At 35.2% G+C, this 27,933-nt stretch overlaps 2 long non-coding RNA genes across 8 annotated transcripts in view; one reads left to right on the plus strand and one right to left on the minus strand.

Annotated features, from left to right (window-relative positions):
- Positions 1-27,933, plus strand: part of LOC141585622 (uncharacterized) — a 998,130-nt gene that overhangs the window by 856,543 nt on the left and 113,654 nt on the right. The window lies entirely within an intron of this gene.
- LOC141585621 (uncharacterized) lies at positions 129-27,847 on the minus strand. The gene is made up of 3 exons (XR_012519197.1): positions 27,604-27,847; positions 2,633-2,884; positions 129-1,821 (listed from the first exon to the last, which is right to left on the minus strand). It is a non-coding gene; the product is annotated as an uncharacterized LOC141585621 (long non-coding RNA).

A 27,933-nucleotide genomic window follows, 5' to 3' on the forward strand; every position in this document is an offset into this window, starting at 1 on the left:
TCATCTGTAATTCAGTAAAGCTGAAAGATATAAACTCAGCACACAAAATCCATTTTGTTTATATACACTAACAACAAACTATCTGAAAAACAAATTAATAAAATAATCCTATTTATAATAGCATCAAAAAGAATATACAACTTAGAAAAAAATTTAACTAAGTAAGTGAAAACTACATATACTTTAAAACATCAGACAAAAAATATTAGAAGATAACTTGTGTTCATGGATTGGAAGAATAAATATTGTCAAAATGTTTACACTACACAATGTGATCTAAAATTTTAGCACAATCATCATCAAAATCCCACTATTATTTTTCACAGAAATAGGAAAAAAAATCCTAAATGCATGTGGATCCACAAAAGAACCCAAATAGTCAAGATAATTTTGAAAGAAAAGAACAAAGTTGAAGCCATCACACTATCTGACTTCAAAATATACTTTAAAGCTATGACAACCAAAACAGAATGATATTGATGTTAAATGCCGTAGATTAAAGGAGCAGAATACAAAGTCCGAAAATATATCTACACATATATGATCAACTAATCTTCAACAGAAGCACAAAGAATACATAATAAGGAAAGGACAGTCTCCTGAATAAATAGTATTGAAACAACTGTATCCACATGCAAACCACAAAATTACATTCCTATCTTAAACCATACACAAAAAATCAACACAAAATAGATTAAATATTTAAATATGAGACCTAAAACCGTAAAACTCCTAGAATAAAGTATAAGGAATAAGTTCCTTGACATTAGTCCTGGAAATGATTTTTTGGACTTGGCTCCAAACTCATAGGCAGTGAAAGTAAAAACACATAAGTGCATCCTCATTGAATTAAAAAATGTCTGTACAATGAAGGAAATAATCTACAAAATGAAAAGGAAATCTATGAAAAGGCAGAGAGTACTTGCATTGTAAATCTAATATCTTATCAGATTTCTTAGGATGGCTACAATGAAAAATAAAAAAATATATATTGGCAAGGATGTGGAGTAAATGGAAACCCTCTACACTGTTGGTAGAAACATAAATGGGCACAATCATAATGGAAAAGTGTATAGGGGTTTATCAAAATGCTTTAAAAAGAACTACCACATCATTCAACAACCCCACTTCTGGGTTATATTCAAAGGAAATGAAATCACTGTGTCAAGCAGATATCTATGTTTCCATGTTCATTGCAGCATGGTGGACAATTCCCAAGATGTGGCATCAACCTACAGGTTAATCCACAAGTGAATGGATAAAGGAAATATAAAATGAAAAAGAAAATATAAAATTATTTAGTTTAAAAAGAAGTCATGATATTTGTGACAACATGGACGAACCTGGAAGAAATTATGCTAAGTGAAATAAATGAGACACAGAAAGACAAATACTGTATGACATCACTTCTGTGTGGAATCTGTAAAAGTGAAACTCACACAAACAGAAAATAGGAGTGCTTACCAGAGGTTGTGGGGTGGAGGAAATAGGGAGATGTTGGTTGAAGAATAATACCTTTCAGTTATAAGACAGATCAGTTCTGGCTGAGGCATGGTGACTCATGCCTGTAATCCTAGCCCTTTGGGAGGCCAAGGCAGGTGGATTACCTGAGGTCAGAAGTTCGAGACCAGCCTGACCAACATGGCAAAAACCCATCTCTACTAAAAATACAAAAATTAGTTAGGTATGGTGGCGGGATCCTGTAATCCCAGCTGCTCAGGAGGCAAAGGCAGGAGAATCGCTTGAGCTCAGGAGTGGAGGTTGCAGTGAGCCAAGATTGCGCCATTGCACCCCAGCCTGGATGTCAGAGAGAGATTCCATCTGAAAAAAAATAAATAAATAAAATAAAAGACAGGTAAGTTCTGAGATTTTATTTATAGCATGATGGCTACAGTTAATAATAATGTGTAGTTGAAATTTGCTTAGAGACTAGATCTTAAGTATTCTTGCAACAGCAACAAAAAGGCAACTATGAGAGGTGATGTATAGGTTAATTAGCTTAATTTTGTAAGTATTTTGCAACATGTACATATATAAATACATCACATTGTATACATTAATTGCATACATTTTAAATTTATCAATTCTACCTCAATAAAGCTATGGGGGAATAAGATCTAAGTTGTTTGTTTGTTAGTATGTGTTGTATCTTCCAAAGTTTTTGGGATGAGAGGATATGCAAAAGGATATATGGATTTACATATAAATCTATAAACTGATAGATATATACATTTTAATTAATTAGCACTTTCCTTTACCACCTTCTGAAGATATTTAAACAATCTGAGCATAGCCTCTCTTATACATAGAAGCTATACTATGCACAAGTACATAAAAATTACTATGTAAGTATATACATATCTATCTGATGATCAGAATTTACAGGCAAATGTATGTTCTAGCCTTTATTGGAATATCTTTATTCCTTCACTATGTTGTTTTATAATGCTTTTTGTATCATAGCATATGACATATACATTATACATTATATTCTTATGTAGTCTCTGGTCTATATCAGAACTACTTATGTTAGCTCACTGATCTAATTATAAATTGATCATTTAATTACTGTGCTTTTTAAAATGATACATTTTAGAATAATCTGACTGTTCCTGGGTGTGGTGGTTCATACCTGTAATCTCAGCACTTTGGGAAGTCGAGGGAGGTGGATCACAAGGTCAAGAGATTGAGACCATCCTGACCAACATGATGAAACCCCATCTCTACTAAAAATACGAAAATTAGCTGTGTGTGGTGGTGCCTGCCTGTAGTTCCAGCTACTCAGGGGGTTGAGCCAGGAGAATGGCTTGAACCCAGGAGTTAGAGTTTGTGGTGAGCCGAGATTGCACCATTGCACTCCAGCATGGACAACAAGAGCGAAACTCTGTCAAAAAAAAAAAAAAAAGTTATTAGGATTCATTTTTCCTTGAACAAAATTATCTATCAATTAAAAATAGGAGTAGATGGCATTGGGAAAACTGGCTAGCCATGTGCAGAAAGCTGAAACTGGACCCCTTTCTTATGCTTCATACAAAAATTAACTCCAGATGAATTAAATTTTTAAACATAAGACCTAACGGTCATAAAAACCCTAGAAGAAAACCTAGGCAATACCATTCAGAACATAGGCTTAGGAAAGGACTTAATGACTACAACACCAAAAGCAATGGCAACAAAAGCCAAAATAGACAAATGGGATCCAATTGAACTTAAAGGTTTCTGCACAGCAAAAGAAACAATCATTAGAGTAAACCAGCAACCAACAGAATGGGAGAAAATTTTTGAAAGTTACTCATCTGACAAAGGGCTAATATCCAGAAGCTACAAAGAACTTAAACAAATTTACAAGAAAAAGGCAAACAATCCCATCAGGAAGTGGGAGAAGGATATAAACAGACACTTTTCAAAAGAAGACCTTTATGCAGCCAACAAACATATGAAAAAATGCTCATCATCACTGGTCATTAGAGAAATGCAAATCAAAACCACATTGAGATACCATCTCACACCAGTTAGAATGGCAATCATTAAAATATCTGGAGACAGCAGATGCTGGAGAGGATGTGGAGAAATAGGGATGCTTTTACATTGTTGATGGGAATGTAAATTAGTTCAATGATTGTGGAAGACAGTGTGGCAATTCGTCAAGGATCTAGAACTAGAAATACCTTTTGGCCCAGCAATCCCATTACTCGGGATATACCCAAAGGATTATAAATCATTCTATTCTAAAGACACCTGCACAATTATGTTCATTGAGGCACCGTTTATAATAGCAATGACTTGGAACCAACCCAAATGTCCATCAGTGATAGACTCGATAAAGAAAATGTGGCACATATACACCATGGAATACTATGTAGCCATAAAAAGGATGAGTTCATGTCCTTTGCAGGGACGTGGATGAACCTAGAAACCATCATTCTCAGCACACTGACACAAGAACAGAAAACCAAACACTGCATGTTCTCACTGGTAAGTGGGTGTTGAACAATGAGAACACATGGACACAGGTAGGGGAACATCACACACTGGGGGTTATTGGTGGGGGGGACTTGGGGAAGGATAACATTAGGAGAAATACCTAATGTAGGTGACAGGGGGATGGATGCAGCAAACCACCATGCCACGTGTATACCTATGTAACAATCCTGCACGATCCACATATGTACCCTGGAACATAAAGTATAATTTAAAAAAAAAAAATAGGAGTGGAGATGGAGAAAAGTGTTCTTCTCTGGGGACAGACAATAAGGAACACATTGTCTGAAAAAAATTAAAAGTGGTAATAAAGCCAAACTAAAGAAAAATTTTATTATTGTTATACATCTATAATTCTCACCCCAAAAATCTTTGGTTGATCTGAGTTCTAAATGTAGATAATTGTTTTTGTTTCTGTTGAGTATGTATGATATATGTATAAGCTTCCCTTTTGACGATTTAAAAAAATTATCCTTTAATAAGTATTATATTCTACATAAATGTTCGTTTAAAATATTCCTATTTAGATAGTGGCTCCCAAGACATACAGAGTCAATGATATTAACTTGGAGAGTTAGTTGGTAAAGGATAGAACTGTCATACTTAATTTGGGCAAAGTTTCTATCCCTGTGGGACTATATAATCCTGCACTGAAACAACGTTTGAAATAAACAATGATAACATAGTGGTAGCAAAGACAAAGAAATAGAAGATGTGTTATTTTGATTCTATAATTCAATGTGTACCTTTGGAGTTTTTATTTGTGTTTAGGATGGTAATATTATGTTAGCTAGATGCAGATTTTTGTTCCTACGTAAAAAGTTTTGCTAAAATATAATGATATATTTAAGTTGACATTTTAAGTTATTCCTATTTGGACAGCAGAGCTGGCCTTTGTTCTCCTGAATCAGTCATTGGCTTAGGCCTGGAGTGAGTCATCTCTCATTAGGAGAAGGTAATTCTTCACAGGAGAAGCCAGCTGTGAGCAGTTAGCACCCAACCCTCACAGCAGCTGGGGGTGGTTCACTGGCCTAGTAAGGACTCAGTGTGGAACCAACAGTATGTGCTGCAGCTTCAGACTTTAGTTCTTTGAAAGAGTTCTTCAGCTTCTTTTTCAAAAAGACACCTAAGGTAGGCAAAAAAAAAAAAAAAAAAAAAAAAAGCCCTTCTCCTTAAAAAAAAAAAATGTATTTTCTAGAATCTGGAGATTTTACCTAATATGAGAAAGAAAACGGTCTTTGCAGATGTAATTGAGAATATTGAGATGAGAGACTAGCCTGGATTTTGCAAGTGGCCCCATAGTACAATCTCATGTATCCTTACAAAAAGGAGGTTGAAGGAGATTTTACACAAAAGACACAGAAAAGGTGGTATGAATACGGAGGCAGAGATAGCAGGGATGCCGTGGCACATCAAAAATGATGGCGGCCCCCAGGAGCTAGAAGGAGCAAGGAATGAATTCTTCCCCAAAACCTCCAGAAGGAGCATGGCCTTACAAACACTTTGATTAGTATTGTGAAATAATAAATTTGTCTTATGTTAAGCCACAAAATTTGTATTAATTTGTTGCAGTAGCCATAAAAAACTAATGCAACACTGTAGTCAAATTCACAGGAAAATAACTGAATTGGGCTAACTTCCTCATTCATATCACATTTGTGCCAGATCTGTGAATAAACTGCTTTCTAATATTCATATATTTTCTCATAGCAAGTTTTTGTCTAGATTGTTGGTGCTACACAAACAAATCTTTTTTGTACTATCTTTTCATTAATTGTTTCATGTGAATTTTTTCTTTTATTCATTAGCCTATAATGTTTTATTGAATAGAATGAATTTTGACAAAGGTAGAAAGAAAATAATTTTTAAAGTCAACTTTTCTTAGTTATGAATTTCAGACTTTAAGCAAGATACTTAAAGTATCAAGCCCTCAGGTTTTTTCTGTATAACACAGTGATAATAGTACCTATATAGTAAAGGATAATTGCATAGACTAAATTAGAAACAAATGCGGAGTATCTGGCTTAGAGTAGGAATCAGATAAAATTCCCTTTCTTTTTCTTACCCTGAGTAACAAGTACATGCTTTGGCGCTACCACATCTTTGGGTACACTTGCTTGCTGAATTTGGACACACATATAATTAAAATTTAAATTGATATGCTCTTAACATTTAATATTTACAGCGATGTGCATATATTATTTATATATCAGTGTTATACGCTGGAGTGAAAGGTGACTTGGGAACACTTTAGGGCTATGAGAGCTGAATATTCTTTTTGGGTCATATTATAAATATTATAAATCATTCTGCATGAGGAAGCAGTCAAAAACAATTGTTACTAACACTTTAAACCTGATTCTTTTTTGCAATCTGAACATAAAAAAGCTATCACTGGTAGGTTGGCTCCTTCAAATGTACCTAGATATGTGACATCTTTTTGGTGTGGTCTGGATGTTGCCATATGTCTTTGCATATATTAGTAAGCCTGACTAATTGTCAAGAATAGACACTAGAAATATGAGGTTGGTGTAGAAGTAAATGCGGTTTTTGCCATACTTTTATAGCAAAAACTGCAATTACTTTTGCACCAACCTAATAAAAGAAGTGGCATTCCCAGGGGGGGAAAATGCTGTTTCTGGGACTCATATTGAGCAGTTTTCATAAGAAAGAGACCATGAGAAAAATAATGAAAGTTAATTAGCTCAAAAGAAACATGGACTTAAAGAAACTAAAATCATTAGGGGAGATAGAGTAATATCCAATAGCTATTTTGGTGAGTGGTGAGTCCAGGACATGCTGTATAGGTAGAAAAGCCAAAGAATCTAAAAGATAACATAAATACATGTTTTTTTCTTGTAATCTAAATAGAAGTGGCCCAGGGTACGCCCTGAGCTTCTGGTTCGAACTAGTTCTTAGAGTTCATTAATTTATCTAATTTGCTGCTAGATCCCCCGTGAGTTTGTCTTTCAGCCCTGCCAGTGAGACTCTTGTGGTGGTGTTGTTGTTTGCCTGCAGATTCTGACCAGCAGCAAGTATGTGTCTATGTGTGTATAATATTTGTAGTATATTTATATATGTGTGTATGATATAACTTCTATTAATAAACCTTGGCCTATCCCAGGAGTATAAAAAATAATATAAGAAGAAGATTGGTAAGGGAAAGTGTTTATTTTTTAAAGCAATTTTTTCTTGCTCTCTTTTTCTGTGTGTGTGTACATATATATCCACACATATATATATATACATACATGTGCATATATATATTTACAGATTAAATATACACTTTTAAATCTGATACTTTTTTGCAATCTGAGCATAAAGCAATCACTGGAATATTTATATATTTAATCTGTAAATATATATATGTATATGTATTGTATCTATTATATGTGTGTGAATGCATAAAAAGTTTTATATATGTATCCACACATATATACATACATATGTATATACATATATGAAAAGTTACTTTTTAATCTATAAATATATATATATTTATGTATTTATATCTATATATCTATATAGATATGGAACAGAAACAGAAAACAGGAACACAGGAACAGAAAACCAAACACTGCATGTTCTCACTCACAAGTGGGAGTTGAACAATGAGGGACACAGGGACGGGAACATCACACACTGGGGCCTGTTGGGGTGTTGGGGGCTGGGGAGGGATAGCATTAGGAGAAATATCTAATGTAGATGATGGGTTGATGGGTGCAGCAAACCACCATGGCACCTGTATACCTGTGTAACAAAACTGCACGTTCGACACATGTACCCCAGAATTGAAAGCATATTAAAAAAGAAAAGTTCTTACTATACTATATTATGTTTCAACAGTCCTGGAAAGCAAACTTATTCTTGATAATGTTCCATATCTCTAAAGTATTATTATTTCTTCGAATGTCTAGAAATTAGTAAATGTAAGTGTTGTGGCTCAGATCCAGAGAGGCCTAGTGCTCCTATCAATTCCCACATTTTTCTCAGAAAGAAGCTCTGGGAACCTAAATGACAGAGAAGTCAGGTAGCCATGAACCTTCAGGAGCAGCTTTATAGCATTCAGGAGAGTAAAAACAAAGCGATTGTGGGGGATTGCACTCACATGGGTTTGGACAGCATTGAGGTACATGTTTTGAGAGTTTCTCATGGTGCTAAAACCCATGTTTCCAGAGGGGTTCTGAAGGACCCAACGAACAAAACACAGGGGTAGTTGCATCCAGGACCCTTTTGCTGAAGAAGGCTATTGCAAAAAAAAAAAAAAAAAAAAAAAAAAAGCTGAAAGCATCAAAAGTTCGAAATGCCAATTAGAGTAAAAAATGTTCCCTCTTCCATCACAAATCCCATAAAAATCTGAGTTATAAAACCTCTGCCTTTAGTCTTAGTATTCTATCACTTTCTTCATACATAATGACTCTCCCACTTCACTTTGGATTGTAACATTTTGAAAGAGAAGAAGGAAGCTCACCTGCACCATTCTCTGTGTTTGGGGATGAATCCTTTCATTTCTATCCACCCATTCTTTTCTGATATCTATTGAATTAAATTATTTTCCCATTGCTTTACAGTTGAGAACAATGTGGTGGTAGTAGCTTTCCTCTTTCATTCATGTCTATGTCCTAGGTGGGTACTTTGATGCATTCTAGGACTCTCTCTTTGAAGAGGTTGAGATGATCAGAAAGGTATGGAACATTCAGTTCCAGTCTTCACAAATGCACTGGGAGTTAGTCCTGCTTGCCAACCTGCCATCTGATTCCTTCTTTGTGATTAAACTGACACTTGTACAAACACTTAGTTCCAAAAGAGAAATAAGAAAAATTGGTGTTTGCTATTATGTATGGAGTGGCCATAGAACCTTAGTCACCATGCAGATGCAAAATTATGCATAGTCATGTTGTGAATATTGTATCTACCCTATGTCTAGTGCAGCTTCTAGAGATATACCATGTCCTGGGACATTATCGGGGAAATCATTATAATATCACTTGCGTAATTACATAGCTTAGAGAAAATAATCACTTTTTCAATAAATTCAGAAGAGAAATAGTGATGGCCATTGTTCGCCTTGATCTTAATAATTTATAGAACATTTCATTTACAATATCATACAAACTTTGTACATAATACAGTGAATTAGGTATTAATTTTGTCTCCATTTTTAATCTTTGACTTAGCAAGGGTAAATTATTCAAAACTTGTATTTAGAAAATAGTATATGCAGTGCTAAACTATAGGTTCCGTGACTTTAAATCTTATTTTTCCAAATCCTAGAAAATTTTTTATTTGAACTTATACACCCATTTTTCTTACTGAAAGGAGGAAAGATAAAGCTTAAAATGATAGTGTATAGGAAACAGAAGAAATACAGCTATGGTAGTAAGTAAAATAGTTCAGCTTCTGAAAGCACTATTTAGAATTCATTCACATTTCACCCATGTATCTATTATCCAGATGTGAGAATCAGCCCTGAAATACCTGATTTAAGTTTTAGAAAACCCTGGTTCACAGTAGGGCAATAGAATAGAAGAATGAGTAGATGTGACAAAGGGGAAGAGTGGAGAGAGATGGTTGAAGTAATTTTAAACACTGGATACAGGTTATCTGGGAAAGCTAGAGGCTGTAAGGACTTGAAGCAAGGAAGTGATAATGATGAGGTGGAAATTTCTGATAAGAGAAAATGATATACTTACAGATTGAATGTAGTGCATAAAAAAATAAAGATATACATTTACTGAATTTTAAGCACTAAACATATAAACTCTCATTTAATACAGTAATTTTAGAATGCATTACAATGCACTATTACATTCTTATTTTACATATGAGAAACTGAGGCACTGAGAGGCAAAGTTATTCGGTCATGAAAAGTTGAAGTCAAACCTAGACTACCCAGCCTTTGCTATACTAAACCATGTTCCAGATTTCTAGTTTGGGTTACTGGGTTGTTGGGGATGGATTAACTCAGATGAGGACTATAAGAAGATAATGCTTTGTATAAAGAATTCGCAGTAATAATTTCAGCTTGGGACACTCAATGTTTGCTATGTCCACAGTTAAACCAAGTGCAGCTGTTAATGAGTTAGTTATAGATGTGGGTCTAAAACTAAAAATTGTGATTATTTAAATAAAGCCAAATACTTATTAAGCACCTCTCAAGGTACAGATGAAGCTAAAGATGTAAAAATAGTGGTAATTATATAGTCCATAAAGCCAGATATTTATTAAGCACCTTTTCAAGTTACAGATGAAGTTAAAGATATAAAAATAATGGTAATTATATAGTCCTGTTGATGTTGATTGTCTCCATGGAGGAATAAGAGATGTTGTTAAAAGAGGAACTTAACTTGATCATGCACCTATAAAGGATGGTGCATGCACCTATGAAGGATGCTTGTCTGATCGTGTGTACTACTGATGGAGTGGGTTTTTATTGATATGAAATATTTTACATGTTTATGGATTACATGTAATTTGTTACATGTATGGAATGCATTATTATCAAGTGAGGGTGTTTGGGATATCCATAACCTTGAGTATTTACCATTTCTGTATGTTGGTAACATTTCAAGTCCTTTCTTCTCGCTACTTTGAAATATACTATACAGTGTTGCCGACTATAACCACCTTACTCTACTGTCAAATATTGGGGTTATTTTTTCTATGTAACTGTATGTTTATATTCACTAATCAACCTTTCTTTGCCCCTACTTTCACCCATGCACTTTTCCCAACCTCTGGTGTATATTATTCTATTTTCTAACTACAAAAGATCAATTTTTTAGCTTCCATATATGAGTAAGAAAATGTGTCATCTGTCTTTTGGTGTCTGACTTATTTAAATTAACATAAACTTCAAGTTTCACCCATATTGCTGCAAATGACATGATTTCATTCATTTTGATAACCCAATAGTATTTTGTTGTGTACATACACCACATTTTAAAATTTATCAATCTGCCAATGACACTTGGGTTGATTCCATATCTTTGCTATTGTAAAGAGTGTTGCAATATCCTTTTGATATTCAGATTTCTTTTCCTTTAGATAAATACACAATAGTGGAATTTCTGGATCATTACATCGTATTAATTTTTTTTTTTTTTTTGAGAAAACTTCATACTGCTTTCCATAGTGGTTGTACTAAATTACATTCCCACCAACAGTGTATAATGGTTTCCTTTTTTACTCATCCTTGACAGCATCTGTGCTTTTTTGCTGTTTGTTTTTTAAGTAATAGCTATTCGAACAGGGATAAAATGGTATTGCATTGCGGTTTTGATTTGCATTTCCCTCATGATTAGTGATGTTGAGTATTTTTTCATAAACCATCTGTATGTCTTCCTATTAAAAACTGTATTCATGTCCTTAATACACTTTTTAATTAGATTATTTGATATTGGTTGTTGAGTTGTTTTAGTTCCTTATATATTCTGGATATTAATTAGTCCCTTTTAGATAAATAGTTTATGGAAGTTTCTCCCATTCAACAGGTTACTTCTTTACTCTGTGCATTTTTTCCTTTGCTATGAAGAAGGCTTTTAGTTTAATATAGTCCTATTTGCCTATTTTTGTTATAGTTGTTTGTGCTTTTGCGGAATTAGCTATGAAAAGCTTGCCACGGCAAATGTCTTAAAGCATTTTCCCTATGTTTTTCTCTAGTAGTTTAATAGTTTTGGGTATTATATTTAAGTCATTTTTCTGCATATGGATATCCAATTTTCCCAGCACCATTCTTTGAAGAGGATGTCCTTTCCTCTTTGAAAGTTCTTGGCAACTTTATATATATGTATATATAAACAGTTGCTTGTAAATGCATGAATTTATTTCTGGACTCTATTCTGTTCCATTTGTCTATGTGTTTATACAAATACCGTGCTGTTTGGGGTACAATAGGCTTGTAATATATTTTGAAGTCAGGAAGGGTGATACCTTCAGCTTTGTTCTTTTTTGCTCAAGTTTCCTTTGGATATTTGGGTCCGTTTTTTGTTTTCTTACAAATTTTATCTTTCTTTTATTTCTGTGAAAATAGAAAATATGTAAGGGTTGTATTTAATCAATATATTGCTTTGGGCACTATGGTCATTTTAACAATATTGATTATTTTGATTCATAAGCATGGGATGTATTTCCATTTGTTTGTGTACTCTTCATTTTTTTTCATTCTTGTTTTGCAGTTTTCCTTGCAGATAGTTTTCACCTCCTTAGTTTAATTTATTTCTAAGTATTTTATTTTTTGGAGCTGTTACAAATGGGATTAGTTTCCTGATTTCTTTATCATCTAGCTCATTATTTGTGTGTAGTGTATTGATTTTTATGTCGATTTTATATTATACAACTTTACTGAATTTACAAGTTTTTTTTTGGTGGAGTTTCTAGGTTTTTTTCTGTATATCTGATTATATTATTAGCAAAGAGGAACAATATGACTTTCTATTTTCCAATTTGGATGCCATTTATTTCTTTCTCTTGCCTGATTGCTCTTACTAGGACTTCCAGGATTTATGTTGAATAGCAGTAGTGCAAGTGGGCATCTTTAACTTTTTCCAGTTCTTAGAGGAAGCACTTTCAGTTTTTTCCCATTTAGTATGATTTTAGTTGTGAGTTTGTCATATATGGCCTTTATTATTTTGAGATATATTCCTTCTATTCCTAGTTTGTTGAGAATGTTTATCATTTTAAAGTGATGTTGAGTTTTATCACATGATTTTCTCTGTATCTTCTGAGATGGTTATAGTATCTTGTTGATGTGATGTATCATGTTTACTAATTTGTATATGTTGAATAGTCCTTGCATCTCCAGTATAAATCCCAGTTGATGGTGGTGTATTATCTTTTGGGTGTGCTTTTGGATTCTTTTGTTAGTATTTTGTTAAGGACACTTTGCATCTATGTACATTGGGGATGTTGGCATATAGTTTTCTTTTTGTTGTTTTGTTCTTGTCTGGCTTTTGGTATCAGGGTAATGTTGGACTCATAGAATGAGTTATGGATAGTTCCCTCTTCAATTTTTTGAAATAGTTTTAGGGGCATTCATATTTTTTTTAACATGTTTGGTATAATTTGGCCATATCCATCCAGTCCTGGACCACCTTTTGTTGGAAGACTTTTAATATATGTTTCAATCTCCTTACTTGTTATTGGTCTGCTCCGGTTTTCTGTTTCTCCCTGATTCTTGGGAGGTTCTATGTTTCCCAGAATGTCTTAATTTCCCCTAGGTTCTCCTGTTTATTGGCATATAGTTGGTCATAATAGTCTCTCATAATCTTTTAAAATATTTCGGTAGTATCAATTGTAATGTCTCCTTTTTCATTTCTGATTCTATTTGGGTCTTCTCTCTTCTTTTCTTTGTTAGTTGGGATACAGGCTTGTAAATTTTGTTTATCTTTCCAGATACTCAATATTTTGCTTGGCTTATCCTTTGTATTTTTTAAGTCTCTCATATTTAGTTCTGCTGGGATCTTTATTATTTCTTTCCTTCTAGTAATTTTGGGTTTTCCCCACTAGCTTTTCTAGTTCCTTGAAGTACATTATCAGCTTGTTAATTTGAAATATTTCAACTTTTTTGATGTATGCATTTATTGCTATAAACTTTTCTCTTTCACTGCATTGGCTCGTTTTTACAGGTATTGGCATATTGTGTTTTCATTTTCATTTGTTTCAATAATTTTTTTTATTTTCATCTTAATTTCTTCATTAAATCAATGGTCATTCAGGAAGATGTTATATAATTTCCATGTATTTCTATATTTTCCAAAGTTCCTCTTAGTGTTGATTTTTATTTTTATTTAAATGTGGTCTCAGAAGATACTTATGATATAATTTTAAGTTTTTAAAATTTTGTTCATATTTGTTTGGTGGCCTATTTTATGATCTCTCCTAGAGAATGTTCTGTGTGCTAATTAGAATAATATATATTCTGCAATTGATTGAAAGTTTTCTGTAAATATCTGTAATATCCATTTGGACTAAAGTCCAATTTAAACCCAATTCTTCTTCATTGATTTCCTGTCTAAATGTTCTATCTAATAATGAGAGTGGGATGTTGCTATCCTTCACTATTGTTGTAGTAGACCTAGCTGTCTTTTTACATCTAGCAATATTTGTGTTATGAATCTGAGCATTCCAATGTTGGGTACATACATATTTAGAATTGTTACATCATGTTGCTAGATTGATCAATTTTTAAATCATATAGTGACCTTCTTTGTCTTTTTCTTAACTGTTTTTGACTGATAGTCTATTTTATTGATACAATTATAGCTAATTCTGTTAGCTTTTGATTTCCATTTGAATGGAATATCTTTTTCTATCCCTTTATTTGGACTCTATCCGTGGATTTGCAAGGTAAATATGTTTGTTATAGGTAGTATATAGTTGAATCATTTTTCTTTATTCATTTTTCTCTATATAATTCACATGGAGAATTTAATCCATTTATATTCAAAGTTATTATTGATGTAAGAGGGTTTTGTTACTTTCATATTGTTAATTGTTTTCTGTTTTTTTGTACATTCTTTTTTCCTTTCTTTTTCTCTTATTGTTTGTCATTGTAGGTTGGTGTTTTACTCTAGTAGTACCATTTAAGTCCTTTATTTTTCTCATTTGTGTATTTCATTTATCATTCAGTTTTCTCCTTTGATGTGTTTTTATGACCATAATTCATCTGTTAGCTTTAAAGTTTTGAACTCCCTTGATTTTTTCTTGTAAGGCTGGTTTCAGGGTGATAAATTTCTTCAGCATATGCTTATTTAGAAAAGACTTCATTTCTTCTTCATTTATGAAGGATAATTTTGTTGGATATAATATCCTTGGGTGAAAGTGTTTTTGTTGTTGTTGTTTTCATCCAGCACTTTGAATATGTCATCCCATTCACTTCTGGCTTATAGGTTTCTTCTAAGAAATTCACTGTTATTCTGATGGGGGTACCTAGATGCTTTCCTCTTGCTCTTCCTAGTATCCTTTATTTTGTTTTGACTTGAGACAGTTTGACTGTCTCAAGTATAATGTGTGATTTGGTTTGACTGCATCCTCACCCAAAATCTCATCTTGGAATTGTAAACCCTATAATCCCCAAATGTCAAGGGCAGGATTACCTGGTGGAGGTAATTGAATCATGGGGAGGTTTCCCCCATGCTGTTCTCATGATAATGAGTGAGTCTCTTGCTATCTGATGGTTTTTAAGCATCTAGCATTTCCCCTGCTTGCAGTCACTCTGTACTGCTTTAAAATTTGACTGCCCTGCTGGATTTCAAACTTACATAGAGCCTGTAGTGTAGACCCTATGTTTTGGCCAATATCTCCCATTTGGAATGGCTGCATTTGTCCAATTCCTGTGCCCCCATTGTATCTAGGAAGTAATTAACTTGTTTTTGATTTTACAGGCTTGTAGGTAGAAGAGACTAACCTTGTCTCAGATGAGACTTTGGACTGTGGACTTTTGAATTAATGCTGAAATAAGACTGTGTGAGTGTTGGGAAGCCATGATTTGTTTTGAGATTCGGGAGGGGTCAGGGGTGGAATTATATGGTTTAACTGTGTCCCCAACCAAACCTCTTCTTGAGTTGTAACTTCCACAATTCCCATATGTCTTGAGAGGAACCCAGTGTTAAGTAATTAAATCATATGGATGGACTTTTCCCATTCTGTTCTCATGGTAGTAAACAAGTCTCACAAGATGTGATGGTTTTAAAAATGGGAGTTTCCCTGCATAAGTGCTTTCTGTCTTTGCCTGCTGCCATCCATGTAAGACATGACTTGCTCCTCCTTGCCTTCCTCTATGTTGAACCTGTGAGGCCTTCCCAGTCCATTAAACCTCTTTCTTCTGTAAATTGGCCAAATTGGTTATGTCTTTATCAGCAGCATGAAAACAGAATAACACCATCCTTCCCTCTCCTTATCTGCCAGTGCTTCCCACCACTTCTCTGTTGAATTCCATGATACTCTCCTATGTGAACTTTTCAGAAGGTTGTGAGGTGGTCCTAGATGGACCTCTTTTCTTTCTTCAGCCAATTTCATTGTAATATAATAACAAAATAGCTCCTTTTAATTAGCTTTCCTCAAATTTTATACAGAAACAAAACATGGGTCTTAGAGTACATGACTTAAATTTTCACATTTAGTTTAAGGCTAGATACATTTTTAGACTACCTTTTGAATTAATGCTGAAATAAAGTGTATTTATAGACTAGGACTAAGTTAAACTCATATTATCTTTACTATTGACATGGATAATAATATAAACAAATTTCACGTCTCTATGGGTCTCAAATTTTATTATATAATATAGATATTGTAATATCAGCTTCAAAAATGTTTTGTGATGAATTAAAAAGTATGAGATATTTTACATGGCAATTTAAATTTTTTTGGTAAATATATATATACATTTTATCATTTCTGATTTGGTGTATTTTAAAACTCACAAACTTATCTCTGAATTCCCTTTTTAAGCAATTCAGCTTTTCTTTATCATTTTTCAATTGAATGCATCTGCTCTCATAAATCATATATAAAGTTGATAAAAGCAAAGAGCACAGCCTTAGGAAAATCTAACAGGTCGGTAGCTATTTATAATTTGACAATTTATGAGAACAAATGTTTCCATTACATAAATAATTCCCTTGCATTTCATTTGCTTACACACCAATATTTCTAAAAGTTTGTCACAAAAAGAATGGTGATCAATTTATCTTCTTAGCTGGCACAGTGGGTAAATGTGAGCACCATGCATTCCTTCAGTTGGCTTGCTAGGAAGATAATATCAATCTTTTATTTTATAAAGATATACCTGAATTTTAGCCAAAGGCCAATGATCCACAGAGACATAAAAAGCCCTATGAGAAATTCATCCCTGAGCTGCTTCTATGTACTCCAGTGATCATTTGGCTGGTTCCACCTGAGTCACTGTCTCTGAATGGAAATGGAAACTGTCCTTAAATGTTATTCAGCTCTTTATCCTCTCTCATCAGCCTGAGAGTACGAACAATAAAATTGCTTTGGGGCATGTTTGCCAGCTTGTGTAGAAGTAAAAAGAGGCTTCCATGTACTGAGAATTAGACAACTTGTGTTCGAATTCTGACCTCCCACTGGGTGTTCTTGTGCCAATCATTTATGAAGCATTCTGAAAATCACTTTTAAAATAAGAAATATAGATTAGAGATGCCCAATTATTTATAAAGTGATTTATAAATGACATTAAAAGCACTGTCATTTATAAATGATAAAATCATTTATTATATAAGAAGGCTGGACCTCATGCTTGAATGGGTTTTATCAACTTGGGTAAGAATGGAAACTGTATTTGTCACACTCCCCTTCCCTGTGTGGGTCTAGAATAGTTTGTGTTAAGAAAGAAACTTGGGTAAGATTTGGAAGGCAGAAATAAATCTGGAGCCATTACTCTTGGAAGAAACTTTATAGTCAGACACTAGGATAGCAGGCCAGACGTGTCCAGTAGTCCAGTGAACTTCTGTTTATTTTCACTCTCCTCCTATTCTGAGTTCATAGTTGCTGATATGTCAACCAGCAGCAACCCCAAGCCCACAACCGTGCATCTTACTACAGGTGCCTTGGAAGTACTAATCATATATAGGCAGCAACTTCTTGAGAAGGGGCAGTAACTATGGGCCTCCCTGTGAGTACTCCCTTCAGGGTCCCACTTAGATATCCAGAGGCTCTTTGTCTAGAATTTCTTGTAAACACGAATTTGTTCACACATACCAGTGGTTCAGGTCAACATTATCAGTGACTATTTCTCTGATACTCTCACTTTCCCTTTCTTCACATTCTCACATATTCATAATTTGTTGTGACAATGAATCAAACCCAAAGTATCTCAGTCCAGAATGTAAGTTCTCAGGGGAAATACCAATTGCAGATCCACAGATGTGATTCAGAGCATCTGTGAACACCTGGGAAGTAGGCGCTTGTATTAAGCATTTTTCTAGGTAGAAGGGGTACATAATTTTTGACATATTCATTAAGAATTCAATAAGTCCAGGCTGGGCGCAGTGGCTCATGCCTGTATTCCCAGCACTTTGGGAGGCTGAGGCGGGAGGATCACTTGAGGCCAGGAGTTTAAGACCAGACTAGCCAACATGGCGAAAGCCCAACTCTACTAAAAGTACAAAAATTAGCCAGGCGTGGTGGTACACACCTGTAATCTAAGCTACTCAGGAGGCTGAAGCACAAGAATCACTTGAACTTGGGAGGAAAATGTTGAAGTGAGTCAAGATAGTGCCACTGCACTCCAGCCTGGGTGAGAGAGTGAGATCAGTCTCAAAAAAAAAAAAAAAATTCAGCAAGTCCAAACAGATTAATATAAATGCTTAAGGCTGTACTGCTTCATATGGTCATCACTGGCTACACGTGACTACTTTAATTTAAAATCAATAAAATAAAAATTCAGTTTCTTTGTCACATTAGTCACATTTCAAGTGCTTGGTAGCCACACATGGTTAGTCAGCTATCATATGGAACAGTGTAGAGAATATTTTCATCATCGCAGAAATTTCTGTTGGATAGTGTGCTTTCAGGATAGTCAACATTTTATGGAAACGCCTAAGTTCCATTGCTTTCTATGTATTATACTAAAGGAACTAAGCACCTTTCTTATAATTTCCCAACTTCCTCCAATTTCTCCACCAAACACAAAATCCCTATTCAACATCAAATTCATTGAACAGCTTAGTACGTCTATTTTTCCTCTATAAAGGTCAGTGCTTTTGGTACAGCATGATTGCATGCAGAGTTGAAAAACAGATCCAATTCACCTGCAGAGCCACATAAATATTTTAAGACTGTGTTTTATAAACTGTAAACTTTATTATCAGCTTTGGTTCCAGAGCAGGTGAAGTCTATATATCATCGAGTCCCACCACTCGTGGCTATTGTTTTAGTAACCTGCTTCTTCAATTCTGCCATACATTACCCCGCAGACTGGATTAACAGCTCTCCTGGGTCCCCTTCCACCCTCCAGGAGAAATACTGATTGAACTAGAAGCAAATTCTTCCTATTCTGACATATACGTATACAAGAAAAGCCTAAGATTTACCAACAGCACAATATAGGCTACAAACACACCACCAGTCATGCTCCTCAGGGAACGCACTAAGGAGTTCATTATCCTTTCAGGCCAGAAAGGTTTTGAATGGTGAACACAGACCTCTACAGCTGCAACTGACTTCACTGCATTTTAAGGAGGAACATAATAGCATCCACAATTAGGAACTAATTAGAAAAATAAGTAGCAGTTCCAGAATTTTGGCAGCTATTCCTCATAACCTGAAAGCAATAATAATAATAAACTCTTCAAATTCACCTGCATAAAGAAAGACTGGAGTGAGAATCACTGTCAGCTTTGTCATAAAGGGAATATAGTTACTTATCTTAAAATTTGGGGCATTTGAAAAAACAACCATCTCTCTCAGTCATTCAGGAATGGGCTTGTACAGGAGCAGACATTCACCAACCAGCCTGGCTCCAGGTTCTGAAGACTTTTCGAGGAGCACATATTCTCTAGAATTGCAATATAAGTTTTCCCACTTAAAAAAAAAAGGTTTGTCTTGATCTCTTCTAAACACCCTCTAATCTCTTGCTCCTCTCTGCAGTATTGTGGTCTCTCTGGTGCCATTACAAGACACAGGGCTCACCTTTGTTTTCAGCAATCCCCAATTTGGCATCCAATGTACAGCACTGTTTCATTCAGTGCCCCAAGTCAAGCAATACAGGAAATAATCTCTCAGGATGCCGCCTCAAAAACCAGAATGTTTAGCACATGTTCCACTCCTCTTTTTCCCTTCCAAGAGAAGCTAGGAGTTTTGTCTAGATTGTACTATACTGTAGTGGGGGTGGGGTGTGGAGGAAAGGGGGTAGAGTAAGCAAATGCAACAAACTTTCTTGCCCATTTCTACACAGTTCTTTGTGGCTTTGTGCTCTTCTCTGGGCTGCAACTTCTTAATTGGTTTCTGGAGTTTTCATAAAGGCAATTTGGTCAGTATATTATTGTTAAGTCAGTGTCTCCACAGGGTAGCATGTGTGTCGGGCTTCCTTTCAGCCATCTCACTGTCATTGCTTGAAAGCAGGTAATTTTTAAGAAAGAAAATAGATTAATGACCAGGAAAGGCAGCTGTGTAAGAAAGTATGTATACTTGCATAGGAATCCCTTAGTCAAAACTCCAAACTCAAAAAATGGAATGAGGACAAGAGCGTCTAATAAAATGTCAGAATATGTTTTTGAGTGGCTGTCTGCTCCACTAGGCTAAATGCTGTGTAGAAACAGAGATGGGCCCTTATTCACCCTTGTGGTTGTAATGACATTCATTGTTTCATGCTTCCAGCAATGATTACTTTCACTGAATGCAGGTTAGCCCATATATTTATTGCTAGGTACAAATGGTGAGCAAATACAACCCAGTTCCTGCCTTCATGGAGTTTCTAGTCTAGTAAAGAATACAAGCATATGAACAAACACCCAAAATCTGTGACAACACTCAGAAAGGCTTAATTGCAGAGTCCTAGGGAAAAATAAAAGTCGGACTTTTACCACAAATAAGAAAAAAAAAAAAATCGCATCACAAGTACCTGTCTTTGCTAAATCGAATGGAAGAGAGATTATACTTGTATCAATGTTCCAGAGGTGGTCAGCAACCACATAACATAATCCAGCACAGCTAAAATAGTCTGTAAAGGTGCAAAGCCTCAGTGAAAGCAACCAGCAAAATTGGATACTTCTTCCATTGTTCTCATTAGAGGGGTCTTCCTACTCAGCTTTCCAGCTCCCCAAATCTTTCCTTTTAGAGTGAGCTCTTGATTAGCCAGCTCTACATTTTTGACACCAGTCTAGAACTTGAGGAGATAATCAATAGTGTGGAAACTGTGGGACATATGCAATGGATGGCTTTAGGGGACAAGAGGTGGCCAGGACTCAATTTGTCTTGTGCCTCTAATTTCATTTCAAAAGCTCTCTGTTTTAGCTCTGACATTTCAGGTGTGAAGAGCAGAGTCAGCAAGTTTCCTTAGTGAATATTTTAAAATGATTCTGCAAGACACCAGGGAGGGAAATATGGAAGCAGAAGCCAGACAGTGACAGGAAAATAGACAGAATTCTTAGTCAAGGGAAAAGGAACAGCATCCAGTATTCTGATATGGACAAACACTGTTCAGGGACAGTTAGGTTTTTTTTTTTTTTTTTTTTTTTTTAAGTGCTGCAGGAAGAAATCTATTATTTGTTTTCCACTCTTTTAATAAATATCTTAAAAACAAATGAAGTGATGAAAAAGATTTTTCTTAAAATATAATATGAACACTATTTAGATAACATATTTTTAAAAGGAAATTTTCTCTTTGATTGTGAGAGAATATTTTTATAAAACTCAGAGGGAAGGACAAAAAATTGATCCCAGAGCAAAACGGAGCTCTCTAGTTTCTTGGTCACCTTTTTCAACTTTCCTCTCAAATGTAGAATTCTACTTAGCCATCTTAAGCTCAGTATTTTACAACCATCAATGTATGTCCCATGAAACATTAGAGCCAAATGCATTAGAGTGTAGATTCTAATGAAAGACAAATGTGCATTCTAGGCTTAAAGGTATGATCCTTTAATGATGGCATTTCTGGCATTGAGGGAAGTGATATATCTGATAGTAGAAATCTGCGAGTGTGAGGATGATTTTATAAAGTGACTAGATTCCTGGCATTTTGGCAACATCTACTTTTCTATTGCATCATTAAGATTTATTCTACCAAAGTTGAGATAGTGAGTTGATATATTCTAAGATCTCATTCCACAAACCTTGAAGAGCCCTCAACCAAGTGGTCTTGTGTATATGACAAATTCTAAATATTTATTTAATACTATATAGCCTAGCTCAAATCCTTTTTTTTTGTTCAAATTGATATCCTACACTGTCTACCTTTGTAAGAATATGATTTGGTACATATTATGCAAATTTCTCAACAATCCTCTGATTCCTACCTATGTCCCAAAAACCAAATCTAGACTTATGACTCCTTGAAGCTTTTCCTGATCACACAAACTTCAAATAACTTCCTCTCCACTTACCTCCTACAAATCTTTTATTTATATATATTTGGCATTCATTATATGCTCTCTCAAATTCCAGTTTTTGAAGGATGTATTCTCTTGCCTCATCTCAAGTTTAAGCTCCTGAAAAGAAGAAATCATACCTTATATCATATTTCTCCTGTCTATGCATTTGTTGATGTCTCAGTCCAGTGGTTCTCTGTTAGGGTTGATTATATGCAGCCCACCTTAACAAAAATATAACAAGTATCTTCTATATGTTAAACAGTGGAGTTTCAGAGACGTGTTAAATAAGATCCCTGCCCTTATAAAGATAAGTAACTAGTCGAGAAATAAAGAAGAGCTTGGTTACCAACAGCCAAGATAATTTCCAACAAAGCACACTGTATTGCAGGGCCCTTGAGAACAGAGACCATACTTACGTTGTGTCTTCAGCATGTAGCACAGTGTAGCCTTGACTTGATTCTTGATCACTAGGGTAATAGATCCAAAAGCCTGTGTGACATTTCTACTACAATGGACATCTCATACTTAACATGGCTCACAGAGAACTGTTGATTTATTTCATCCCATAGGAAGCCTACTTCTTCTATTAGCAAATGACAATAGCTTCTGCCAAGCTCCTAAAAACCCAGGAGTTACATTTACATTCATATCATCAGCCAATCACATTAGTTTAATTTTGAAAAATATGTTCAAATCTCACTATTCCTCTTGCTACAGTTGAAGCCACCAAGTGTTTCTCTGTAATTACTGTAACGACCTCCTAATTTGTCTCCCTGCTTCCATAGTCACCTCCTCTCTGTTTTGTTTTGTTTCATATAAAACTTATTTCTGCTTCAGGGTCTTTGGTTTTCCTGTTTTCCTTTTCTGAAATTCTCTTCTTATTGAATAGAAATGTTATCTTATTTATCACTAAAGTACTAACACATAGTAGATTGCCTGGTACAAAGCAATAACTCAATATTTATTGAAAGAGTGAGCACAATTTTAGTTGTTTAAAAATATGTAGAAATGAATCATAAATGTGTTGAGTTCGTGTGCCTAGAAGCTGACATTATTTAGACCTCAAGAAGGTTATGGCTTGAATATATTTGATTCTTTGGGTTATCTGTATGAATAAATGAGTAATCCTCCACTAAGTATTAGATGAGTGACTAAAATGTATGTCCTGAGTGAACTCAGAAAACCAGTGGGTGGCAACCACAATAGTTAAGGCAATAGTTAAACAGTGATTTTCATCTTAAATACATATTTTTGTGTTAAAAGAGAAGTTTACTCTTAGCCAGACAGGACCTCTTTTAGCCTTTAAGGATTGGAAAAGTTCCCAAGTGAACAAGCACCATTTTTATGATTTATCTTAACTGACTAAATGTATCAGTAATTCCTGGAAGCTGGGATAGGTGGAAAAGAGAACTGGATTACCTCTCTTGCCTACAGTTTTTTTGTTTTTGTTTTTGTTTTTGTTTTTAGAAGCAATTTGCTTGTCTTTATTATTGCTTTATTTGGAATATCAGCTTTTTTCACCTTCCTTCTCTTCAAAACAAGTGAAACCTCTGTCCATGTGCGAAATTCATTTACATAAATATGAATTATTAAAAACTTTACATTCAATACTTTCCATGTTTTAACAGCAATTCAATTTAGTTTTCCAATAGGTCTCAGTAAAAGTTTGTTGAATGATTTAATATACCCACACTATTCTTCATTATGTAGTTTCCAGACTTTATGCCTAAGTGGTATAGGAAAGACTTATAGAGGGGTGGGAATACTGCCTAGAATCAACAGATAATATTTGTTTTTGTTGTTGTTGTTCAGTCATTCAAAATAAACTGGTCAAGATTAGAACTGGAACATTCTTGCCTACAGTTTTAATGCTGCTTTAATCCTTTTCTGGATCTCAAGTTTTAAAAAAATTGTGTCAGAAAATTAGGGATACTAATAGTAACTACTCAAAGAATGGTCATGTGCATTTAGAAAAGTACATAAATTAATTAGGATGGGGTCTGGTATATACTAAGTCCTCAAATGATAATATAATGATGATAATTATTCATTAAAGCATTTTAAAGCTGTAATAGTGCTTTCTAAATATAAAGGAGAAGAAATCAAGGCCTTAAAAATACAAATTATGTTTTGCTTCTGGCATAGAGATTACATCAGTGTGTATCTCACAGAGTTTTTATTATTTTCACCAGGTATGTACTAGGTACTCCATTAAATGTTTTTTAAGAAAAATATGTTCAAAATCAGAGAGAAGCAGGGTCAGAAAAATTCAGCAAGTTTTTATTTTTTAATTGAAAAGGTGATTCATATCATGTTTAAGTTTTCCAGTTAATAACTAACTTTTGGGAGGGTGCAACTATTCTTTGGGGTAAAGGTAATTTTCTCTGCCAAAATACACCATTCAAAGCCTACATTTTGTTCCAGTCAAGTTTAAATTTTATTCATCATCCTCTTTCAAGACCAATTTAAGTCATAGGTTAAGATTCTCAAACATTAGGAAAAGGAGGTTTTATTTCTTCTGAAATTGACGTTGATTACTTTATGTGTCTCATAGTTTTCAGTACTTTAACCAGGTTTACCATAACTTCCCAATAAATATCTTTTGTAAAAATGAATAAAAAGGTATTTAGGAATGACGCATATAAGGTTTATGTGACTTCAGAGACACACGTGCAGACAGTTGTCCAATCCTTTATTCCCTTGTGACAAAGGCCATTTGACATGATTAATATCATCTATGGCATGGCCTCTTTACCTTCTTCTGAACCCCTGCTTCCAAAAATCTTCCCATTTCTGGGAATTATATCCCAGCCTGGTCGTCACACAGTTTCTGTTTTTCAAGCTCCAATTATAGGAATTCCAGAAGTTGGAAAGCATTTTCTGTACTCCTTAAGCCTGTGATGACTTCCTCTCAGCTCTTTGTTATGGAGTGTCTCTGACACTCTGCCACTCCACCAATCCACACAGACTGCTCACAAGAGGGCCTAGTTGTTTAGGCTTTACATATGAGGAGCTGAGTCACCTTCAAAGCTGTGAAAATAAGCAATCTTGAGTGCTTAGGTGTTTCTCAAGTGACCGCCAATTTGATGGGGTCTCTGCTTGGCCTGTGGATGCTTTCAGTTCCCTCTAACTTCAGCAGGCAGCTTTATTATGGAGGATGTTCTTGACCTGGAGCACCATTCATCAGAGGCACCATTCCTTCTCATTCCTTCTATACTTAGTGGAATTGTAACTGAGTAGCTTAGCTTCAAAATGCATTTTGAAACTGTTTTTCCTTTCCTTCTTAATCTCAGAATTTAGCCTTGTATACTTTAGAACTGTTTGCTTCCCTTTCTTTCTGGCCAAGTACTCATATGCAAAGTGCTCACTTATTTATGTGCTTGTTTAGAAATTCCAGGGGCCAATTTTGAAACAAACCAGGACAGAGAGCCAGTCACAGGATCCTCTCACTTAGGAGGAGTCACAAACAATTAGTCTGCCACAATGTGGCCAAAGTCAAGGCGATTCCAACCAAACCTCAGATGAGAGATTATTCAAATAAGAAGACACGCGTAAGATTATTCATAAGAACAAGACACGCAGACCTCCACCCTCCTGGATCACTCCTACATGTTTCCTTCTTAAATCCCTTAGCGCTGCCCAAAAAGTGGGAATGGTTTTTAAGGGCATGAGCCTGGCCATTTCCCAACTGCTAGCCTTCAGTTAATAAAACTTTTTTTTCACCACACCTCACCTCTTTTGTTTTCAGTCTCAGAGTGGCAAGCAGCCTGACTTGAGGTGGTTACAGAATTCCCTGTGAGAATATATCCAACTAAGTTCTCAAAGTTTATTTATTTTTATTTTTCTTATTTTTAGAGTGGTTGTCAAATCCAGTTATAAAAGCTGATAGTGCTTGACCAGAAATCTAGGTGGAAAAATTCAAATGTTTCTCCTTTGATCTCTGCTCAACAGAATAAAACTGGGATTTGTAAGAAGAAAGTTATACTTTTGGCTGTGAAATACTTCCCCTGCTTCACATGTGTCTAACAAAATTAAAACTAGGGATTGATAACTATCCCTTAACCTAGTATTTAGCAGGAACTTTCACTGTAATCTTGTGAATGTCAGTCTGTCACTTTTTGCCTACACTGACTGCTTGCATGATTGGCCGCTCTGGGATCAAAGACAGTGAAATGTCTGATGGAAACTCCCTACCCTAGAGTGAGGTTTTGGAAGAGCCTATTGCCCCTACACAGTGTGCCAAATGATCACACCTACCCTTGAGCATAAGAGAAACACCAGACATGCAGCTTCCTTATTCAAGCTTCACTTGGTATGGTTAGACAGCTTTATTCTGGTCTAGATCATGCCGTCTTCTCCAATTTCCCCTTGGGACTGTATCCGAGCTCATACATGAGATCTTCTCTTCCTCGCCTTTTTTTTCCTGCCAGTTCTTTCTGCTGCCGTGGGTCTATATTGCATGTTGCTATGTCTTGAATCAACATAGGTAATTAACTCTTTCATAAAAACTTGACATGAGAGAAACACCACAAACCATATGCCCAGAACTGCTAAAAACATGACCATGGATTGCATTCAAGTTAGTTCTGACATTTCTTCTGTGGCTGTTTTGGCTTCTGGCCCCTGGATCTGCTCCACTCCAACCTCTAAAACAGTTCCCAACATTTTGCATGGCTTCTTCAACACACACACACACACACACACACACAAACAGAGTAAAACTGGGAATTATACCTCACTGCTAAAAATGTAGGTTTGTGGCTTGAGTGACCCAGAAATGATAATAATAACACTAAATAATCTTAAAGTAATTCAATTTTCCTGACCTCAGGGAAGGAGGAGAATTTTGTTTCCTTTGGCCTGCATAAATTATTTATGTGAAACCAAGGTCTTTAAGTAAACAGAATGTGGCCAAAGAAAATGTTTTGTATTTCCTCCCTCATGTAGCCCTCCACCTTGCTCAGAAGGCAGTTGCTAATTAGGTTAAGGCTGCTTTCTCCCAAGGAACCAGTTGGAACCCCAAATATTAGATCTAAGTAAATCACTTCCTCCACATCTCCCACAATAAATTTCCCATTATTAAAAATAAACATACAATTGTACTTTGTTTTGTTCCGGGCAGTGAATCCATCTGATTAGAATAAAACCAGTGGAAAAGGGAGAAAATGAAAACGGAAGTTTTTTTTTTAATCCTTTCAATCAAGTGAGGAATTTTTAGCTAGTTTTATTCCCATAGTTTCCAAGCTGTTTTGAATGAAAACCAACCTTCCAGCTAACTCTTAGGGATGCAATATCTGTTAAATAAAGTGCTCATGAAACAGCTGGAGGTTGAGTGAAAAGGACATATCAAGTTTCCCACAGATTTCTTCCCCAGTAGATAATGGACATGAGTTCACTGAGAAGCGACAAGGCATTTAAGGGGACCCCTCAAACGGTATCTGCCCAAGGAGTTCACAAGAATTCCCCCTCTAGCCTAGGGCTTCCTGTTGTGAATATGAAAGGTTTTTGATCATGTTATTTCCATTTGTCCCACACAATATGTCTCAAAGAGTGAAAGAAAAGTATTTACCTCATGAACGCTGGTTGTTAGCCCAGATCCTTTTTTCTTTTATTCTTTCCATCTTTTTTTTTTTTTCGGTAGGTATGACTCCTGAAGCTTTATTCCTGCTATGACCAAAGTGCGTTCTGTTATCACAACAGGATACAAAATAACAGCTGAAGAAAGAGAGAAAAAAATAGCAATGCATTGCTTTGTAGAAACTCATACTCTCAAGTCTCCTATTACTTTTGCACAGGTCTGCACGTTCAGATTCATCTCCTCTAGACTGCATATGCTTGGAGGCCTAAATAGGTTCCCTGCATATCAGGGGAGGTCGAATAGGTGAAACTACAAGGCAGA

The sequence above is a fragment of the Saimiri boliviensis genome, chromosome 9, assembly GCF_048565385.1.
Source record: "Saimiri boliviensis isolate mSaiBol1 chromosome 9, mSaiBol1.pri, whole genome shotgun sequence".
Lineage (NCBI taxonomy): Eukaryota > Metazoa > Chordata > Mammalia > Primates > Cebidae > Saimiri > Saimiri boliviensis.